This window comes from Cervus elaphus, chromosome 24 (genome assembly GCF_910594005.1).
Source record: "Cervus elaphus chromosome 24, mCerEla1.1, whole genome shotgun sequence".
Lineage (NCBI taxonomy): Eukaryota > Metazoa > Chordata > Mammalia > Artiodactyla > Cervidae > Cervus > Cervus elaphus.
In genome coordinates, this window is record NC_057838.1 from 49469092 (window position 1) to 49489748 (window position 20657).

Genomic DNA, 20657 nt, shown 5'->3' on the forward strand with positions numbered 1-20657 from the left:
GACAGATTGTATAAAATCTAATGCCGCTACTGCTTCCCAGTCTTTTCTGCATTTGACCTCAACTGAGTAACTGTTATACAGGGAGGGTTAGGAGCAAAACAAGTCTGAAGGTGAGAAACTGAGTCACCAACACAGAGGTAATAATTATGCTCCAAAAATGTTATGGTGTCTCCACTCTGCAAACACAGAGCTAGTTCTCATCAAAATGGCATTTAGTCCAATGGTTACATGATAGAGTCATGTGAGACAGCTTACAAAGCCGATGAATGGCCCTTGAGCATGTGTCATTATGCAAAATTCCAATAACTAATTAGCACAATGGATTTTGGTCTCAATTCAAGTGCTGCAGAACATCCATTTCATATGTCCCATGCTGTCACTGCCTCAGAGAATTTCCATTAGAGTAGATTTGCTCCCAGTAAGAATGCCACAGAGAAGCTAAGACATGTAAGAATTTTAGGAGCATTGAATGAGGACCGATTGCCAACTGTGTGATTATTTTTTCAACCCCTTAATCATGTAACATAAAATATCTGACTTCTTTGTCTTCAGATCTTTTCCACCTCTATTTCTTAGATTTTCTATTCGTTGTTGTTATTGTTGTTGTTTAGTTGCCAAGTCGTGTCCAACTCTTTTGCAACCCTTTGGACTCTACCCCAACCAGGTTCCTCTGTCCATGGGATTTCCCAGGCAAGAATGCTGTACTGGGTTGCCGTTTCCTTCTCCAGAGAATCTTCTTGACTCAGAGATCAAACCTGAGTCTCCTGCATTGGCAGGTGTGTTTACCACTGAGCCACCAAGGAAGCCCTTTCGGCTTCATACTTAGCTATTCTTTTTTAACAAAATCAGCATCCTGTCTCCTAGCTAGAAAGTACCTTACAATCTGAGTAATCCCATACAACCACCACCCTTTTATCTTGATAATAGTTGTTACCATGTACTGAAGCCATACTATGTGCCAGGCAATGCTGCCAGGTCATTATCGTTACCCTTTTTTTTAAATAAATAGAGCCTCACACTCAGAGAGGTTGGAAAACTTGCCCAAAGTCAACATTCAGTAAGTTGCAAAATCAGCATTAGCAGATTCTGAGGTCTGATATATTCTGCAAAGGAAAAGGAAGGACATTTTTGTTATGAGATGATGGCATTTCTCAGAATAAATTTTGCTGGATCTGCCACTTAATTGCTAGCAATGCCAAGGCCTCTCTGTACATTACTCTGCCTCTGTATACTTAGCTGTCCCTTCTATGCTCTGACTACTTCTGTTTAATCCCGTTTAAAGATTATAAGGATGAGTAAGGAAGCCTGTGCTGTATGACCCTTAGCTTTTCAAATGTGGAGAAAAATGACTTCTAAGGAATGGAGTGGATTCCTGCCTCCTCAACTCATTTTTTGAGCACATTTTCCTTATGGAAATGGCTATAGATGAACCCATTCCTCTGCCTTCTCCTTCTGCCCCCAGAGTCCCGTGACCCATCAACTAATCATAGTTAAGCTAATATATGAAAAGAACTTGGAAAGAGAATTAACCTGGAGGAGGGGCCTAGAAATAGTCCAAATGTTGTACTTAGACCTGGAAGATGGAGCCCTTTGGAAATATCTTAAAAAGACAAGAGTTTCAGGAAAGCATTACTCTGTAAGTGTAAATTTGACAACCTTCTGGGATAGTACCTTGGCTTGACTGTCACACTCCACAGCCAGTGGTATTAGTGACTGAATTCTATGCTTCATAATTCAGCCTCAAGCAAGCCTGATGGTCATCAGGTCCCTCATTATCCTTATCAGAAGTAAATATAAAATTTCATTTTCAGGGATTTTCAAACAGGGGTATTAGCTTTCATACTATCTGAAGACTTTAGACTGAAGTGACCTGTTTAATGTAATTTCCTCATTTTGCAAAATGTAAGGTTCATAAAAAGGAAAACAGTTTGCCCGGGAGCACACAGAAAAAAAAATTTTTCTATTCATGTTATAATTCCGAAATAATATTTAGAAGAGAATTTCAGTTAAACATTTGTGATCCATATTAGTACATAAATGTTATAGAAAACTCAAGTATCCCTGAGAAGCATTTTTTCCCTTGTCATAGCTAACATTTACTGAACTCACTACAATGCCAATTACAGTATTAATCCTTGTCCTCACTGTCGTTTAGCTTTACAGTAACACTGGGAAGAAGGAAAGTGTATAAATCCCCATTTTATAGGTGAGATAAGAAAGTCTCAGAGATTTCAAGTCATTTGTCAGTGGCTAATGTACAGATCTTTATCGCAGTTTTCAAATTCCAAAGTCATATAGGCTCTTAACTATTGTGATGTGCTGAGCCCCTAGACCACATTTGAAATATTTAAGGGGAATTAAGGTTCCAACCTCAGAGGGCTTGCCTGTACTCTTCCTTCCACTTGGGATACTCTTTCCCTGAATATCCGTGAGGTTTAAACTTTCACTGACCTCAAGTCTCTGCTCAAATGTCACGTTATCAGTGAGGATTTTTCCAGCCACTTTGTAAAATACCCAGCCATTGTACTCCCATATTTCTGATCCCCTTCAGCCTGCCTCATTTTTCTACATAGAATGTATCACCAGACACATTATGCATGTACTTCTGCATTGTAACCATCTTTCCTCACTAGAAATGTCATTTCTGTAAGGTCAGGAACTTGAATCTGTTCCCTGCATCTCCAGTGCCTGGAGGAGTGCCTTCTAGGAGGAGATGCTCACAGAATATTTGTAGCATAAATGAGTGAGTGAATGAATGAGTCAAACAAGTTCAGATACATCTCTATCATCAGCCTCATACAATATATTTCAGGAGAAGTTGGGGGACTCCAGGAAGTCTAATTTAAAAGGTGTCTGATTGTCTTTTAAAAAATCCAGTACAATAAAAGAAAATTTAATTGTGTCAGTGGCTGGTATTAAAAGCACAGGAGGGCATCCGTTTTTCTTCAAGCCCTGACAGCTGGGAGAAGAATGTACAAGTCTGCTCTCCTTGTCTGTCCTTGCGTTCCCTTCTTCCTTGCATAGCTCTGTGTATTTAAATCATTGCAAATACTCATTCTGAGAAATGTAGAAGCAGCATTTTTTTTCCCTTTTCATAAGCCAACACTTATTCCTAGTGAGTAATGTTTAGCAATGAAATGTCTTTTGACGCTAGTACTTATCAGTGTTTCTGAAATATACAGTATAATTAAATTACTTAGGGGGTGTGCTTTAATCAGGAGCAAATTTAATGAATATTCAAGCTGTTCATTGTTAAGAAATGAAAGAAAGATTGTAGGAATATTTTTATAGCCTCAAAAGTCATCCAGAAGAGGGTGCTAATGTTCTTTATGAAGTACACACACAAGCACACACAGAGACACACACTAAACAAAGCTTTCTTACATAAGTGATCAAGTGATAATAACTCTATACATTGAACATTGAATAGAGAATTTATAAACACAGGCAGTTCAAAAGTAAAAATAATTGCCTAATGATAGCACTGAAGTTTTTAAAAACTGGGACAGTTTATAAAATCTACCTCAGTTTTGGACAGATTAGTTAACAATTAACCATATCACCACCAAAAATAGCATATTTTCTAGCACTCAAAACACCCACCAGAAATAATAGTGATATTTCATTAAATGACTCACCTCTATCAAAAGATGAACAACAGGAAAAAAAGTTTGCTTAAATTATAGCCAATATCTTTTAAATAAAAAATCACACCTTTTGTTTGATTTGTTGCATATTCTTCACTCAAAGGCTTTTCTTTTGAGGGTAGATGAAGATGACTACTAGTTATTGCTTAAATCTGATTCCAGAAAAATCATGTTATAGTTTTTATTCATCAGCTCTAAATGAAAACAGACTTTTAACATTGACATCTTTTCTGGTTCACTTACTCAAAAATGAAATTTCAGAAAGGATGAAATTTTTGTGAAGTAAGTAATTCTCAAAATTCTTTGTACTTGTGCTTTGGAGGTATTCGTTGAAGACAGCCATGGCAAAAACCCTTTTCATTTCTGTTTCCAATGTGCCCTAATTTCTCTTCCTTCTGCTAGGTTTTCTGAGCTGCTGCCTTGATAGTTCAGGCAATTTGTATCTTGATGATTTCTCATTTCTTTGAAGCAGAATAGTCATGTGAACTGTAAATTTTCTTGAGCAAAATAAACGGAAGTAGGAGGAGGTTTTGATGTCTGCCTCAATGAGTTACTTAGAATACAAATGAGAAAAACCATTCCAACCCAGAAAGCTACTTTCACGTTCCGCTATTAGCTTCTAGGCATAGCGGGGTTGAGCGGGTATATGCATTACACAAAGCTCAGTATATGGATGGTCTTAAATGAAGTTCCCTTTAGCTTGTAGAACAGGACTCTGATTGGAAGGAAACAATGCCTCTGCCTGAAAGAGGAGTCTATTTAGTCATTCACATACAAAACGCACATGCCATTTTCCAGCCAACATTGACAAGCCAGCTAAAGTGGAGGAACTCAGGCAGATGGCAGAGTGAGAGAACAGTGCAGACACCAAGGAGGCCTGCCACTTCATCTGCCCTTATGCTGAAAGTCACTGCAGCAACTTAACCTGAATTCATCAGCTTGGGTGAGCTGAATCCATCCCTTGACTTTTGCTCTCAGATCCATTCATTCTCTGCCCTTCTCTCCTTGGTTGTGTGTTGGAAGATACTGCATTTCCCAGGTTGTCTTGCTTTCAGCTTTTAGATGGATTTAGCTAATGCAAGGCTCTATGTGGAAGCCTGGAGAACCAGAAGGGAAAAAGTCAAAATACCTACCCCCCTGCTCTGGTTCAGGTGGCAGCCCCAGTGATGGCTGCAACACCTGTGTGGCTCCAGTTCCTGGAAGATTGTTCACTCCTTCCACGGTCTCAGTTCTCATCAGAAAGGCCCACCAGGGACCCTGAGCTGTGATACAGCCACTTCCTACTTTTCTCGCTCCAGCCCTAGGCTGATAATGGCTCTCTTACTTTTGCTAAATGCAGAGTTACTTCATAATACTGATCAGTTCCCTAGTTATTCTATCATCTGAGTCCTTTGTACTGGATTCCTTTGGTTTCAAATACTTAAAAGCTCTCTTTTTACTGATATAGAAGACCATCTTTTGTGCTATAGGATATTTGGAGAGGACACACTGTTCTACTTTAATCCAAATATTTTAATGCATAACTTCTTTAAACCAATCTGGTCAGGCAGTGAAAAAAACAAAGATATGTTTAAAAATATATCTTCACCACCAGTTGCTGCCTTGCCTCTGCACACACACAACACCCATATATATAACTCTGAAGAACTTACCCCAGTATGACAGTTCTGGGATGGCTATAGTTAACACATTTTTTGTATTATTATTTAGCTTTCACATGTTTATGGATTATTAAATGTATGTCAGGAAAGAAACAACCTTCAAGCTCCACTCTTGAAGAAGGTGTAGTAAGAGACAGAATTACAGATTTAATTGTTTATACCGCACCACTTTGAATATATTATTCCATTGTCTTTAATTCATTGTTCTGTATTCATCTGTGCAGTGGGGATAGTAAGGGTATTTTTTCCCCATCAGATTGTTATGAACATTAAATGAAAGATACTTAAAATACTGCCCAGCCCACAGCAACCACTCAAAAATATTAGCTCTTATTGTTGACTGAAAGTCTTTTTCAATCGAATTCCTTTGTGAGAATATGTCTTTTAGTCTCTGGTAGCTTAGAATTTTTCTTGTTTTTGATTTTCTTTTTTTTTTTTTTAAGTTCTCTAATTTGTCTCATTTTATTTTTATTTTTTTTTCAATTATTTTTATTAGTTGGTGGCTAATTACTTCACAACATTGCAGTGGGTTTTGTCATACATTGACATGAATCAGCCATGGAGTTACATGTATTCCCCATCCCGATCCCCCCTCCCACCTCCCTCTCCACCCGATTCCTCTGGGTCTTCCCAGTGCACCAGGCCCAAGCACTTGTCTCATGCATCCCACCTGGGCTGGTGATCTGTTTCACTATAGATAATATACATGCTGTTCTTTCGAAACATCCCACCCTCGCCTTCTCCCACAGAGTCCAAAAGTCTGTTCTGTACTTCTGTGTCTTCTTTTCTGTTTTGCATATAGGATTATCATTACCATCTTTCTAATTGTTTTTGATTTTCTGAAGTTTTATTACAATGATTCTTTTAGACATGAATTTGTTTTTGTTTGTCCTCAGTGGATCTTGGGATGCTCTTTAAGTCTTAGGATGCCTTAGGTGATTGTTTTTTTTTTTTCAATTCTGGAAAATCTTAGCCATTTTCTCTTACAACTTTAGGTCTCCCACATTCACTTTACTTTATCCTAGAACTCCTATCAAGCATATATTAGACCCCATCTTCCTGTTTTACATGCCTCAACTCCTCTTGTTTTTCTCTTCCACACTCTAGGTCAGTTCCTTAGATCTGTGTTCTAATATATACATTATTTTTCTGTATGTATTTGTACTGTTGTTCAACAAGCTAATTGATTTTTAAAAATTGTGATAATTTTATGATGGTCATTTAAAGATTTCCATTGTATCCTTTCTCCTTTTGCAAATCTGTTTTTTATACTGTTTTGTGCTTGCTTTATCTCTTTTCACTTTACCTATGTAAACATTTAAAAAATAATTATTTAAAACCTCTTTTAGACAGGTCCATTATTTCTTGTTCTTAATGTACAAATTTTTCTTTATGTTGCACAATCTTATTCTCCATCCCAGTAATTCACTTCCTTCCATGGAATCATCATCGGGTGCTCATCTTTAGCTGAGATTTAATTCCCCAGTTTCCTGAACTGTGGGATTCTCCTAATTGGGTTAGGCTGGCTTTGCCTCTTCTGAGAATTCATGGATTTCAGTTATTCGAGGTCCATTTTTTTGTTAATTTCTCATTTAGGAACACACTGATGACATGAATTTGGACCTGCTCATTCATGTGATAATGGGTTTGAACTTACTGGGTTATTTTCTTCTAGACTCAATCCTGCATATAAGGCAAGCTTCCTTGCTCCTTCCCCCACCTGGCAGGGATGGTGTCTGCCTGTCCCTGTGAATGCTGACTTGTTGCAGATATTGAAACTCTAGTTCCGTGTGTGACTAGCATCTGTGCCCTACACTACCTTCTCTGCACAGGCATCCAAACCCCCAAATGCAGCTACTAGAACCTGTACCTGCTTCTCATAAGACCCTAACACATTTTCACTTAAGCCCCTTATCTTCTTTGATTTTGTGTTTGCATTTCTGAAAGTGAGTATTTCTGTCTTCTGGTTTTTAATTTGCATGTATGCACCTTTTACTTTCTTATATAATATTTTATGAATTCAGAATCTATTTCGGAGTGGAGAGTCCTTTCCTCAGTTTTATTCCCTATATTGACTGCAATGAAAGAAAAAGTGCTTGGTGATTACAGAAAGATTCTTTCATAGAGTGTCGCCTATGCAGTCTCAGAACCACCTGAAAGAGGGTGGGGAGATAGTCCACTACCAGACAGAAGAGCCTGCTACCCTTAGCTGATCATAAATCTGTACGGAGTTCATGAAATGATGCAAAGGATTTATTTTCTCATCAATAATGAATTCATTTGGCATGCTTTTGGCTGGAGGTAACAGAAAATTCAACTAAAATTGGCTTAAACACTAAGAAAGACTTATTCTCTTATCAATGTTAGAACTAAAAATGGGGCCATTTCAGAGTGGGTGAACTCAGTGGCTTGACTTCATTATTGCTCCAGCTTAAATTCTTCTTATATTTCTTGCTTTCTCCGCATGGTCATGAGATGACAGCAACAGTCCCCAGCATGTCCACCTAAATATATACCAAGATGGAGGAAATGGAAGAAGGGAACTTATTTCTTCCAAAGATCTCTCTTTTTAAAAGAAAGGAAGAATTTCTAGACGTCCTTGTGGTGTAACCCTCATCTCTAATTAGCTAGAAATATGTTGTAGGCTTCTTCTCAAACCAATCACTGGCAAGGGAAATAGACTTACCCCAAAGGGCAGACATCACGTTAGACTGACTTTGAGGTTGGTATGAGTCCAGGCATCCCTGAAGTACAGGTCTTCCTCACAACTGAACAGTATCAGAAATTTCTTACCTTGGAGATCAGGAAATAGCTCTCGGGCAAGGTCAGGTGCTCAGAGTCGACATTAAGTCCAGATCTGGGCTCTTTTCCTCCTGTGTTTGCCGATTCTGTTTCCTGTCCCAATCCCAGCCCTGCTAAGGCACAAGCAGCCTTTGACACCACCACTGTTTCTGTCTCTGCCCTGTAAGACTGATGGTGAAACCTCATAATCAGTGCTACCTTACAGCCTATGGAAAGCCTAGACGTTTTAACATCTTCACACCGAACCATACATGGGCTAAATAGGGTCCATACTCATCCACGTCCTGCTGTAGAAATTCATCTTTCAGAAGTCCATGGCATTGTCTAGAGGTGCACGCATGGGCATCATCGGATGGGGACAGCATAAAGTCTCATGGCATAGGGGAATGCTACCGCTGTGGGAAAATTAGCTGGTGATGTACTGGTAGGACATGAACAGGGCTTCCATGTGGTGCAAACTAGAGTCCCAGCTGGAAAAGGCTGCATGGCCTGCATTATGAGTAATGCCTCCAAGACACTGTGGATCATGGACCTTTTAGCATGTTTCCTTTACAGCTATCCTCCTCTTGGTTCAATCACTGGACATGTCCTGGGTTATGAGACAGTGCCTTCTAGAACAAGTACCCTACAGTGAGGTCACTTGTATTTATCAGTCACCTCACTTAATTTCTCCACCTCCAGACCCACCGCCACACCTTGTTTATCCCTCCACACAAAAACTATCCCTTCTTTTATTTCCTTCTAGACTTCAGGGGACCATACATCCAGAGCACAAATCATAAGCCATAGGAAAAACTGTTTCTCTTTCAACGAGTGCAGGAAAAACTCCCTTTAACATTGTCTGTATGATGAGAGAAATCATTTGTTTTTCTCCTAGAGTGTAGACTAGGGAGGTGAGTGCCCTGTTAAAGTGGGATGAATGCTTCTAATACAAAAAAGTGAAAAATATAAATGAGTTAAGTTTTTAGAATAAAATTGCACATTTGTATCCTGTTAAATAAATAAATTCTTCTGTTGCCAGTATTGATTGCTTTGCAAAATATGGCCTTAATCTTTTTTATATTTAAAAAAAAATAGTTTAAAAAAACTCATGAGCAGTGAGGCAGTAAGATATAATGGTATAAATAAACACCTGCCTCATCTCACATAGGTCTGTATAGTCAAAGCTATGGTTTTTCCAGTAATCGTATACGGATGTGAGAGTTGGACCACAAAGAAGGCTGAGCAATGAAGGATGGATGGTTTCAAACTTTGGAGGTGGAGAAGACTGAGCATCCCTTGGACAGCATGGAGATCAAACCAGTCAATCCTAAAGGAAATCAATCCTGTCGATCCTAAAGGAAATTCATTGTAAGAACTGATGCTGAAGCTGAAGCTCCAGTACTGTGTCCACCTGATGTGAAGAGCTGGCTCATTGGCAAAGACCTTGATGCCGGGAAAGATTGAAGGCAGGAGGAGAAGGGGATGACACACGATGACATGGTTGGATGGCATTACCAACTCGATGGACATGAGTTTGAGCAAACTCTGGGAGATGGTGAAGGACAGGGAGGCCTGATATGCTGCAGTCCATGGGTTACAAAGATTCAGACATGACTTAACCAACTGAACAGCAACAACATGTACATATGACTCCGGCCTAATTAAACTGAATCTCCTTAGCCCAATAGGGATAGAAAGAAAGAAATGAGGTTTTTAAGGAGATAAGTCCCTCTCATAATATTTTTCTATAAGTCTTTTAAGCGTTTAACCATTGCTTAACAATGGTAAGACACCTGCGCAACAGCTATTAAGAGGGAGAGAAGGTGGATTTGAAGGAAAGATGCCAGAGTATTAGACGAAAGTGTCCACAAGGACACTTTGTGTTGAGTCCACATCTATAGAGAGCTGGAAAACACATACCACAGCTTACACTCAACGGACAGGAGCCCACACTTTACAACCTAATTCGTGGTCAGTCCCATAGGAAGGTAGTCTGTTTCCCTTCATTCTCTAGAACAATGTCTCTCAATCTTGGTTTTGACCACACCTAAACATCTAAACTCTGAAAGACTTAAACTTTTTGAAAGTTCAAACTAAATTAAATATTATGATTAAAAACATAACAAAGCAGTGATAATTTTAGAATCCAGTCTTTAAATATACCATAACTTCCTTCAAGGTACAAATATACCGAATTATCCTCTACCACCTTTGAAAACTCACTGTTGTGAAATAACATCCTCACTCCTTTGCTCTCTGAAATGATGCCTTTAGGGGACTGTTTGTTTCACTTTGATCCCTATTAAATACAAATAACCTCCAAGAATGGTGAAACATATAACCTCATCAGTCACTAAAATTAAGTGAATAAATGTCAGATCTCTTCTTATTGGAAATCACAGAATTCATTTAATAGTACTACAAATCTGCTGGTACCTAAAACTCCCTGTTTTATAGCTGCCTTTGTGTTTAACCTAACACAGAAGCTGTTTTGTGTGTGTGTGTGTGTGTGTGTGTGCCCATGCTTACATTCGATACCACTGGTTTCTCCCGTTTAAAAATCACTTCAAACTTATACCTTGACAGATGGAAGGAATAATGGTGGGGAGGTAAGTCAGGGGAGATGGAGACTGGAAAAGAAGGAACTGCTGAGGAGGAAAAGGGGCAAAACCAGCAAGGCTAAATAATGTTGCCCCTTCTCCGTGGCAGATTGAAACTGACTCACAGGAAAAAAAAATGGAATTATTTGTTTAAATTGTGCTTTTTTCATTCTTAAAATGAAATAGAGTGGCTTCGAGTTAGGGCAAGATGGTGTAGAAGAGTTTCTCCTTGCTCCTCCCCACCCGATAGAAATATAAACCCTGGAAATAGCACAAGCTTGTAAGAGGAAGGTGAGATGGTTTTCTCAGGACTTAGGAACAAAATGATTGCAGGGTGTCCCCTGACAGGGGCAGATGACCCAGACCCGTTGTATCCTAATCCCTGACCTAACAAGAGAATGCAGCTCAGGTGGCATTCTTCTTCCCTCAGGTGGAAAACGAGTGCTGCTGACAACATCAGCATAAACTGAGCAGACCAAAGTAACACCACAGAGGCTCTGAAAATTAAACTGCCATTGAAACCACAACCCACAAAGTCACCCAAGACTGTCTATGACACCTAAATGGATGACTGCCTGTTAAAATGGAAGATTTCGATGGGACCCAGAGTTCTATCATAATAGACAAAATGAAATAAATGGGAAAAAAATGAAAACAAATAGGCGAAATGTCCACATTACAGCTTGAAATCATGTCATCCCGGTTCAGTTCAGTTCAGTTCAGTTGCTCAGTCGTGTCTGACTCTTTGCGACCCCGTGGATTGCAGCATGCCAGGTTTCCCTGTCCATCACCAATTCCTGGAGCCTACTCAAACTCATGTCCATCATGTCAGTGATACCATCCAACCATCTCATCCTCTGTTGTCCCCTTCTCCTCCTGCCTTCAATCTTTCCCAGCATCAGGGTCTTTTCTAATGAGTCAACTCTTTGCATCAGGTGATCAAAGTATTGAAGTTTCAGCCTCAGCATCAGTCCTTCCAATGAATATTCAGGACTGATTTCCTGTAGGATTGATTGGTTGGATCTCCTTGCAGTCCAAGGGACTCTCAAGAGTCTTCTCCAACACCACAGTTCAAAAGCATCAATTCTTTGGCACACAGCTTTCTTTATAGTCCAACTCTCACATCCATACATGACTACTGGAAAAACCATAGCTTTGACTGGACAGACCTTTCTTGGTAAAGTAATGTCTCTGCTTTTTAGTATGCTGTCTAGGTTGATCATAACTTTTCTTCCAAGGAGCAAGCATCTTTTAATTTCATGGCTGCAGTCACCATCTGCAGTGATTTTGGAGCCTCCAAAATTAAAGTCTCTCACTGTTTCCATTGTCCCAAGAACCAGGAAAATCACAACTTGAATGAGAGAAGGTAAGCAGCAGATGGCAACATCCATGGAAATAAATCAGAATTGAAATTATCTGACCAGAATTTTAGAGCAGTCATCATAAAAATGTTTCAGCAATTGATTATAAGTTCTCTTGTAATAAATGGAAAAATAGAAAGTTTCAGCAGGGAAATAAAATTATTTTAAAAATGGAGATGATAGAACTTGAGGATACAGCAGCACCAATGAATCATTCACTGGATGAGCTCAAGAGAAGAGTAGAGATGACACAGGATAAAAGTGGTGAACTTGAGGACACAGGAGGACTCAGCCAATCTGCATGAGAGAGAAACTAAACTGGAAAAAACAGTAAGGCATATTGTATAGGGATTGCTCTATGTCATTTGTTACAATTACATGTGAACCTACAATTACATCAATAAAAACTTCGTTAAAAAAGGAAAGAGCTTTTTATTATCCTATTAATAATTGAAATTTTAACTACTGTATTTTACTCTCTCCTGTAAAAACAGCATCTTTTATGAGAAACAAGCCATCAGCACAGACCAGCTGGCCCAGAGCAGAACATAATGCACTCTGTTAACAAGAACTCCGACTATAGGCAAGTCACCATTTGCATAGATATTGAAAAATACATTTCAGAGCTTAGAAGATCGACTTTTCTTGTTTAACAGTTCCACAGAGGGGCAGCTCCAGACTTTCTATGGAGCAGACCCTCCTTAGAGACCGCTTTTGTTCATTTTATAAATTGGGGCGAGTCAAGCTACTAGAAGACGACTACATCAGAATATGAATTCTTTCCTCCCATCTGCTGTTGTGTTGACCCTGAAACATGCAAGGCAGAAGTTCTTGGTTCTGTGGTCCTAAATCTTCCCTCCAGTGGTATCCAGAGATCTATCTACCATCTCCAACCAAGCTTTTGTCAGAAATAAAGTTGACATTTTGATCTTTAATTACCAAGGATTTCTGAACTTAGGTAAGAAGAAGGGGCTTGAGGTCAGCCTTATGATTGGAAAGTGGAGCAACCACTGCCATTGGCCAGCATTACTGTGGACTGTCTCTACACAGCAAACACTTGGAAAAAATGGCATATGGGGAAGGGATAGAGTAAATGCAGTTCGCAGAACAACTATCGAAGCTCCTGCCATTGATCTCGATTTCGTGTAGCATTGTCCTTTTCAGTTTCATTGATGATAATGAAAAATGTTTTGATATTTCCAATCAAATTTAAGTTGGAGGAAGGTATATTTCATGTAGAGTGAATAGCATGTTTAAAAATTCAGAATCAATTTCCCAGACTCTATTTAGGATTTAAAAGAGTTCTAAATGGAATTTAATGGTGGTAGTGGTATTAATATGGGGGCAGAGGCAAAGAGTAACAGAATCATCAGGGCCTACATGGCTGAGGATGTAGGGTCTGGACCATGTAAGGCCTTGTGTGGGGACCAAAGAACATGATCCTTACCTTGGAGTTGACAGGGAACTGATGATACTTACTTTCCTCTTATTTGAGAGGAAGAAAAGAGAATTTTAATTTGAATCTCTCCTCAAGGTTTAGCGATTTGCTTCCCAAATATGCACTAGACTTATGATAATGCCCACATCCATTCCATGCCTCTCAGGGAGTTAGAACATTGGTTTTCAAGTTCCGGTGAGTTTAGGAATTAGCTGAATTCTCTGTTAATCATGCCGATCCCTGGACCCCACCCTTGGTTGAGTTGCTCTTGAGTGGATTCTGGGAAACTGGGTTAATTCTGAAGACCCAGGTCTTTGGCTTATACTTTGAAGAGGACTGCGTGTGATAACAGTGTTAACAAAGCTCCGCTTACTCCTGTCCTATGAACAAGAATATGAATGTACTTTCAAATGGAATTAACAACTTTGGCCATAGTCTCCACTGCTGCTGCTGCTAAGTCACTTCAGTCGTGTCTGACTCTGTTCGACCCCATAGACGGCAGCCCACCAGGCTCCCCCGTCCGGTCCCTGGGATTCTCCAGGCAAGAACACTGGAGTGGGTTGCCATTTCCTTCTCCAATGCATGAAAGTGAAAAGTAAAAGTGAAGTCGCTCAGCCATGTCCGACTCTTAGCCACCCCATGGACTGCAGCCTACCAGGCTCCTCCGTCCAGGGGGTTTTCAAGGCAAGAGTACTGGAGTTGGGTGCCATTGACTTCTCCGGTAGTCTCCACTAGAGGGTGGTAAATCAAAATTTTGAGTTTTGAACAGAACTTGTTTAAATTGTGTGATTTTTTTTTTCTTTTTTCTTATTTTTAATTGGAGCATAATTGCTTTACAGTCTTGTGTTGGTTTCTGCCCTACAACAATGCAAATCAGCCTTAAGTGTATACACACACACAGACATATATATATATCTCCCCTCATCAATCTCCCTCTGTCCTCACCCCCATCCCACCCCTCTCGGTCATCACAAAGCATGGAGCTGAGCTCCTTGTGCTATATAGCAGCTTCCCACTAGCTGTCTGTCTTACACTTGGTCGTATATATATGTCAGTCTTTTTTTTTGTTTTTTTGAGAATCAGAGTTTAAAACATTTTTTAATGTGGATTTTTTTTTTCTACATGGAAATGTTAAAAGAAAAAGATTTCTTTGGGAAACTGTTTTGCCTTCTTTTTTTCCCGCTAGTGTAATCAAATGACTTGCTCAGATTAAAATATTTCCTCAGTTGCTACCTAGTTGTCATTCTGAGTGATGCAGTTATAGGATGTTAGTGTTAATACTTCCTGTTTTACAGATGAGGGACATAAGCCCCCAAAAGAAACTAGATCAAAGCCTCTACAACTGTAGTAGCGTTAGGAATAGAACTCAGGTGACCTGACCATCAATTCAACATCATTTTCTAAAAACCATCTTATAAAAAGTTTAATTTTGGGAATGCTGAGGATGGAGAAGGGAATACTGCATTATCAAATTTTAGTTCCTTTAGCTATAATTCCAGTAAGAGTCAGAATTTGAGATATTCATTTGAAGCAGCCTTGGGAGCTGTATGAAGTAACCTTGCTTTATGACTTTATAAATCTGGTGTCTCCTCTGTGGATGAGGCTCCCCACTTCTCTTTTTCTTTTTTTCCCACTGAATTAGACCAGTTCTGAGTTATAACTCATGGATTTGTCTCTTCATCCTGTGTACATGGTTTTATTGTTCTTTGTTAAATGGTGGCAACATAGCTTCGAAGTCAGGACAACATGAATTAAGATTTAAAAAAATAGCAAGTAAGCCTCGTCAAATAAGGGAAATAGATATAAATGTTCCAGTAATTCAGCCAGTTTATATTTTAAATGGTCTTGGCTTTGATAAAGAAATAATGTGAAAAACCTATGATTTTTTTTTTTTTCTGACGCGAGGCATTTGCTTCACTGAATGGCTTAGTGTCTGATGAAGCCACGTGCTTGCTTTTTGGCGTGTTTCTCACCCCCAAGACCTGCTAAAAGGAAAACTGGCCTTTTCATAGAAGGATGAGGACCACTTTCCTAGTATTTGACCAGCCCAACAGTGGTATTAATCCCATGAGGAAATGGCAGTAGTGTTATTTCTTTGTTGTGATGGAAGTAATTTCCTAAGAGACTTAGAACTGGGGTATAGGAAGGAGTCACTAGGCAGTAACCTAACATTTTCCCCTTTTTAATGGGAAATCACCAGTCGTTTTATTAAAATGGTATCTTCCAAGCATCCCACTTACATTAAAGCATAGGTCATAAAACCCTAAATTCGCAAAGTGTAAGCCTTACTGTTATAACAAAGTCTAAATTCGCCAAGCTCCTAGTAAGTGTCAGGCAGTGGGCTAAGAGTTTCATCCATCAAATCTTATCTGTCCCTCATAACAACCTTATGAAGTAGGTGCTCTCATTATCCTCATCTTACAGATGATGAAACTGAGACGCACATGGACTCAGGAATTTATATATATATATAAAACTAGAAGTCGATGAGTCTTTACCTAAATCCAGACAGTCAGAGTACAAGTGCTTGCACATCACCAGTCTGCTCTCCCATGCTGAATATATACACAGCCCTTGGGATGGCAATACAGAGAGAAGTGTATCCAGTGAATGCTCATGTGTAGAACCCCATTTAAGGTTGAAACATGATATGTATGTATCCTCTCGTTAAGGTTAAGGTGTTCTTAGTAGGGGAAATAAAGGTTAGGTTAAGGTGTTCTTAGCAGGGGAAATAAGGGTTAATTATTGGCCACACCTTCCCTGGTGGCTCAGAAGGTAAAGAATGGGCCTGCAATGCAGGAGACCTGGTTCCGTCCCTGGGTCTGGAAGATTCCCCTGGAGAAGGAAATGGCAACCCACTTTAGTATTCTTGCCCAGAGAATTCCATGAACAGAGGTGCCTGGTGGGCTATAGTCCATGACATTGCAAAGAGCTGGACGTAATGGAGCAACCAACTCTTTCTTTCTTTCACAACCAGTAGGAATAGCCTGCAAAAGCTGAGACAGGGTTAATGTCTAGGATAAAATTCAAGCCAGACTGGATTTTCATGCTCTATTTACTGTAGCAGACTGGAATCCTTCCTTCAGAATCTCTAAAAACAGGAAGAATAAATAGCAAATATGTTAGAAGGAGCAGAACCTAGACATGTGGTGCATATTCACATTAGAGACAGGTGTTATTTCAGATATATCTTAGATTACATTTCTGGGGCATGAAGGCATATGCCTCAATTCACAAGAGTTTAAAGCTCTATCTTTACAAAATTATCCAGAGTGCTCACTGAAATGTGCAGGACGGAAAAGAAAAGCACTAAAAGGAAAGAGAAACACAAAAATTTCTACTCCAAGGGGGCAGTGATGTATTTGGGCTAGTTGTGTACTGGGTGGTCAGTGTATCACAGGTGGCTTCTGAGATGATGCAAGATGGTACACGAACACATTTTTACAAAGAAATGTTAATACTTACATATTAAATGAGTGTGTGTGTGTGTGTGTGGGGGGGGGAATCTGGCATTTTAAAGCCAGTGATTTTTATGGATATTTCTTAGGACAAGTCTGGGTTTTAAGGAGTGAGCAATCTTAAAATTGATTAGAACAAAAATACTAAGTGAATAATATTAATAGTGATAGATTAATAGTGATAGAATTTTGAAGGTGTTTGTAAGAGAGATTGAAGTTGGGAAACTTTAGTATGGCAGAATCAGTGTATCATAAAGGTTTTAGATATGTGGGCCCAAATTCTGGTTCTGATATGGACCAACCATATGACCAGGAATAAACCATTTCACACATATAATTCAGAGTAGCTTTGACTGTAAACTGTGAGGTTTAGACCAGATCGGAAAGGCCCTTCCAGGGACCGTGGACCCATAAAAGACCTTGGTATTGCCACGAAGGATCTGAGAACTCATGTACTCAGCACTGACTTAGACTGAGTCAGAACATCCTAATGGTAAGCATATGACTGGTTTACAAAAACATAAAAATGCTGTCATGATTAATCATGAGTTTAATTAACTTGAACTAATTCAATGAAAGTGCTACTGAATGCATATGTACTTGAACTAAATGTACATTCTCCAACAGACAGATACTACAAGTACAGTTGATATTTTTTATATCGTCACACATCCATGCAGATTTTCCCTGTTAATATAGTTTAAACTTCCACACTGTGGAAGAATTACAGCTGTTCACACCACAGGGAGGTGACTCAAGAGATCACAAATAGAAGCTCATTAGTCCCCCTGTTACATGATAGTGCTGAGGGGAAAATACCCTCTCTTGATCTTTTACCTGACCTAAAATATCTGCACACAGAAGAGACATACTTACTCTAGTGACCTTATGTACCTAGGCCAATTTCAAAGAAGTAGATTTGTAGATAACTCTTTTTGATGGAAATTACCTTAATGATAACAGTGGTAATAATGATTAAATTGCACCTGTGTATTTAGTATGTAATGTGTGTGTGTGTATACATCAGATGTTGTGCTTGATACATTATGCATCTTTAATCTTTCAGTGTATGAATACCCTTAATTTGTTGTTTTTACTTTCAGTGTATGAATACCACTAATTTGTTTTACATTACTTTGCTGACAAAGGTCCGTCTAGTCAGAGTGATGGTTTTTCCAGTAGTCATGTGTGGATGTGAGGGTTGGACTATAAGGAAAGCTGAATGCAAAAGAATTGATGCTTTTGAACTGTGGTGTTGGAGAAGACTTTTGAGAGTCCCTTGAACTGCAAGGAGGTCAATCCTAAAGGAAATCAGTCCTGAATGTTCATTGGAAGGACTGGTGCTGAAGCTGAAGTTCCAATACTTTGGCCACCTGATGTAAAGAACTCATTTGAAAAGACCCTGATTCTGGGAAAGATTGAAGGCAGGAGGAGAAGGGGATGACAGAGGATGAGATGGTTGGATGGCATCACTGACTCTGTGGACATGAGTTTGAGCAGGCTCTGGGAGTTGGTGATGGACAGGGTAGCCTGGCGTGCTGCAGTCCATGGGGTCACAAAGAGTCGGATACAACTGAGCGACTGAACTGAAGTGAATTTGTTGTTGAAGTCTGATAGGTTGAGGTTTTTGCCCAAAGCTACAAATCCATAAGGTCCTAGTACCAGGATTCAGATCCAGAACTTTTTGGTTCTAAATGTCACCTATTTCTACTATGCTACCCTGTTTTCTGATATAATGAAAGTGGAGAACTCTAAACAGACACATAGGCATAGGAAAAAGATAAGTCAGCAGAATTTTCTTTGAAGAAAGATAAAGGCTCTGAGGTTAAAAGAAAAGACGAAGCAATCATATAAGACTCATTGGTGGGTCATGTTAGGATTAGGCCAAAATTGAGACCGAGTATTAAATTTTCACAGCTAAGGTCCCATTACTGAATCTCCTGCCAGTTATTGAAAAGGCTTTCTCAAAAGTTAAGCTACTGAGATAATGACAGGATTCTGACGGCCATCCCCATACTTACAGAACTGTTCAGACTTATTTTTTCTGCAATGTCAATTGACATCATCCAACAACCTGGCAGTTTGAGGGACTGGACTGATATTGAAAGCTTTTGACTGATTGCTTGAATCAAACATTGTAATCATGGTATTTCCACAGTTGTTCTCCTATGTCAAGGAAATACCTGCGAGACAAGCCCAGTGGAAACAGAGTTAAATAATATTCTGGGGACATGATCATCTGCAGAATAGTGGAACATGGTTTGCTTGCACTCCAGCTATGGTGAATGGAAAATAAAAGAGACTCATTCATCCATTTATTCAAAATACATTTTGAAGAGTTCCTATCATGTAGAGGTTACTAATTACTAAAGAATGCCAGTGAATGATATAGGAATCAGAGTCAGAGAAGTCCAAATCTTTATCCCTAACCTATTGTCAAGACTGATTTTATGATTCAAAGCGCATGATTCCTTCTGGCCAATGTTGTCTATGTTTAACAATCATTTACGGTACCTTAGTTATTAGAACACAGGATGAAGAGCCAGGAAGGAGTGATCAAATCCTAATGTTCCTGCTTACCAGATATGGGACCTTGGATAAATCAAAGAAGCTCTCTGGGATTCAGCATGTATGGAAATAAGAATATTTCAAGTCAAAGAAAAATCTAAATAATGATCCTTTCCCCGTCTTATAAAGAAAATTTCCCTCTCCTCCAAATCTACATGAGAGAATCCCAGGGTTCGGGGAGGCTCATGAAGTATCATCACTCCAAGATGTATGCAATCAAGCTATTGTCTGGTATCCTAGCGGAGTTTTGGGCTTCCCTGGTGGCTGAGACAGTAGAGTCTGTCTGCAGTGCAGGAGACCAGTGTTTAGTCCCTGGGTCCGGAAGATCCACTGGAGAAGGGAATGGCTACCCACCCCAGTATTCTTTCCTGGACAATTCCATGGACAGTGGAGCCTGGTGGACTACAGTCCATGAAGTCGCAAAGAGTCAGACACAGACTGAACAACTTACACACACAGCAGGGTCTCATGTGGGCAGAAAGCAAAAAATCTTTTCCTGTTACCCATGCAATTCCAAGAATCGCCACTTGGTGGTGCCAGATGGCTTATGCTTGTTTATTTTCAACTGGAAAAACTTCCAGGCACAACATTTTTTTTTTCCCTTCTATATTTACAAGGTTACCAGGGAGTTCTCTCTTCTTTGCTGTTTATAAATATTTTCAGTCAGGGTTTAATCCATAAAAAGATACTGAATGGGAAATCTGAAAATCTTGAGAGGGTAGTAAACTGAGGAGAAAATAAAGGAGAAAGGAAATAAGGAGAAAAGTAGAGGGAGGGAACAAATGTGATACCCAGCAAAGTGTCACAAACCTCAGATTCAGAAAGAAACTCAAGTAATTGGTTTTTTAAAAAACATTTGGCTGCATCGGGTCTTAGTTGTGGCAGAGGAGACCTTCGTTGCGGCTCACAGGATTCTCTCTAGTTGTGGAACGGGCTCAAGTGCCCTGTAGCGTGTGGGATCTTAGTCCCCCCACCAGGGATTGAACTCACATACCGCCCCCACCATTGGAATTGCCTTTCATCATAAGTTAAAGAGGTGGTATGGCCACCCTTGGGCTTTTGTTGGTGGCTTAGTGGTAAAGAATTCCAGCTGCCAATACAGGAGATGTGGGTTGAACTTTGGGTCGGGAAGATTCCCCT

General features: G+C 39.6%; 1 long non-coding RNA gene across 1 annotated transcript in view; it reads left to right on the forward strand.

Moving 5' to 3' along the window:
- LOC122683154 overlaps positions 1-11452 on the forward strand; it is a 35279-nt gene extending 23827 nt beyond the window's left edge. The window contains exon 3 of the long non-coding RNA XR_006337641.1: positions 11123-11452. This is a non-coding gene — a long non-coding RNA (uncharacterized LOC122683154). The remainder of the gene's footprint in view (positions 1-11122) is intronic.
- The last annotated feature ends 9205 nt before the right edge of the window (positions 11453-20657 follow it).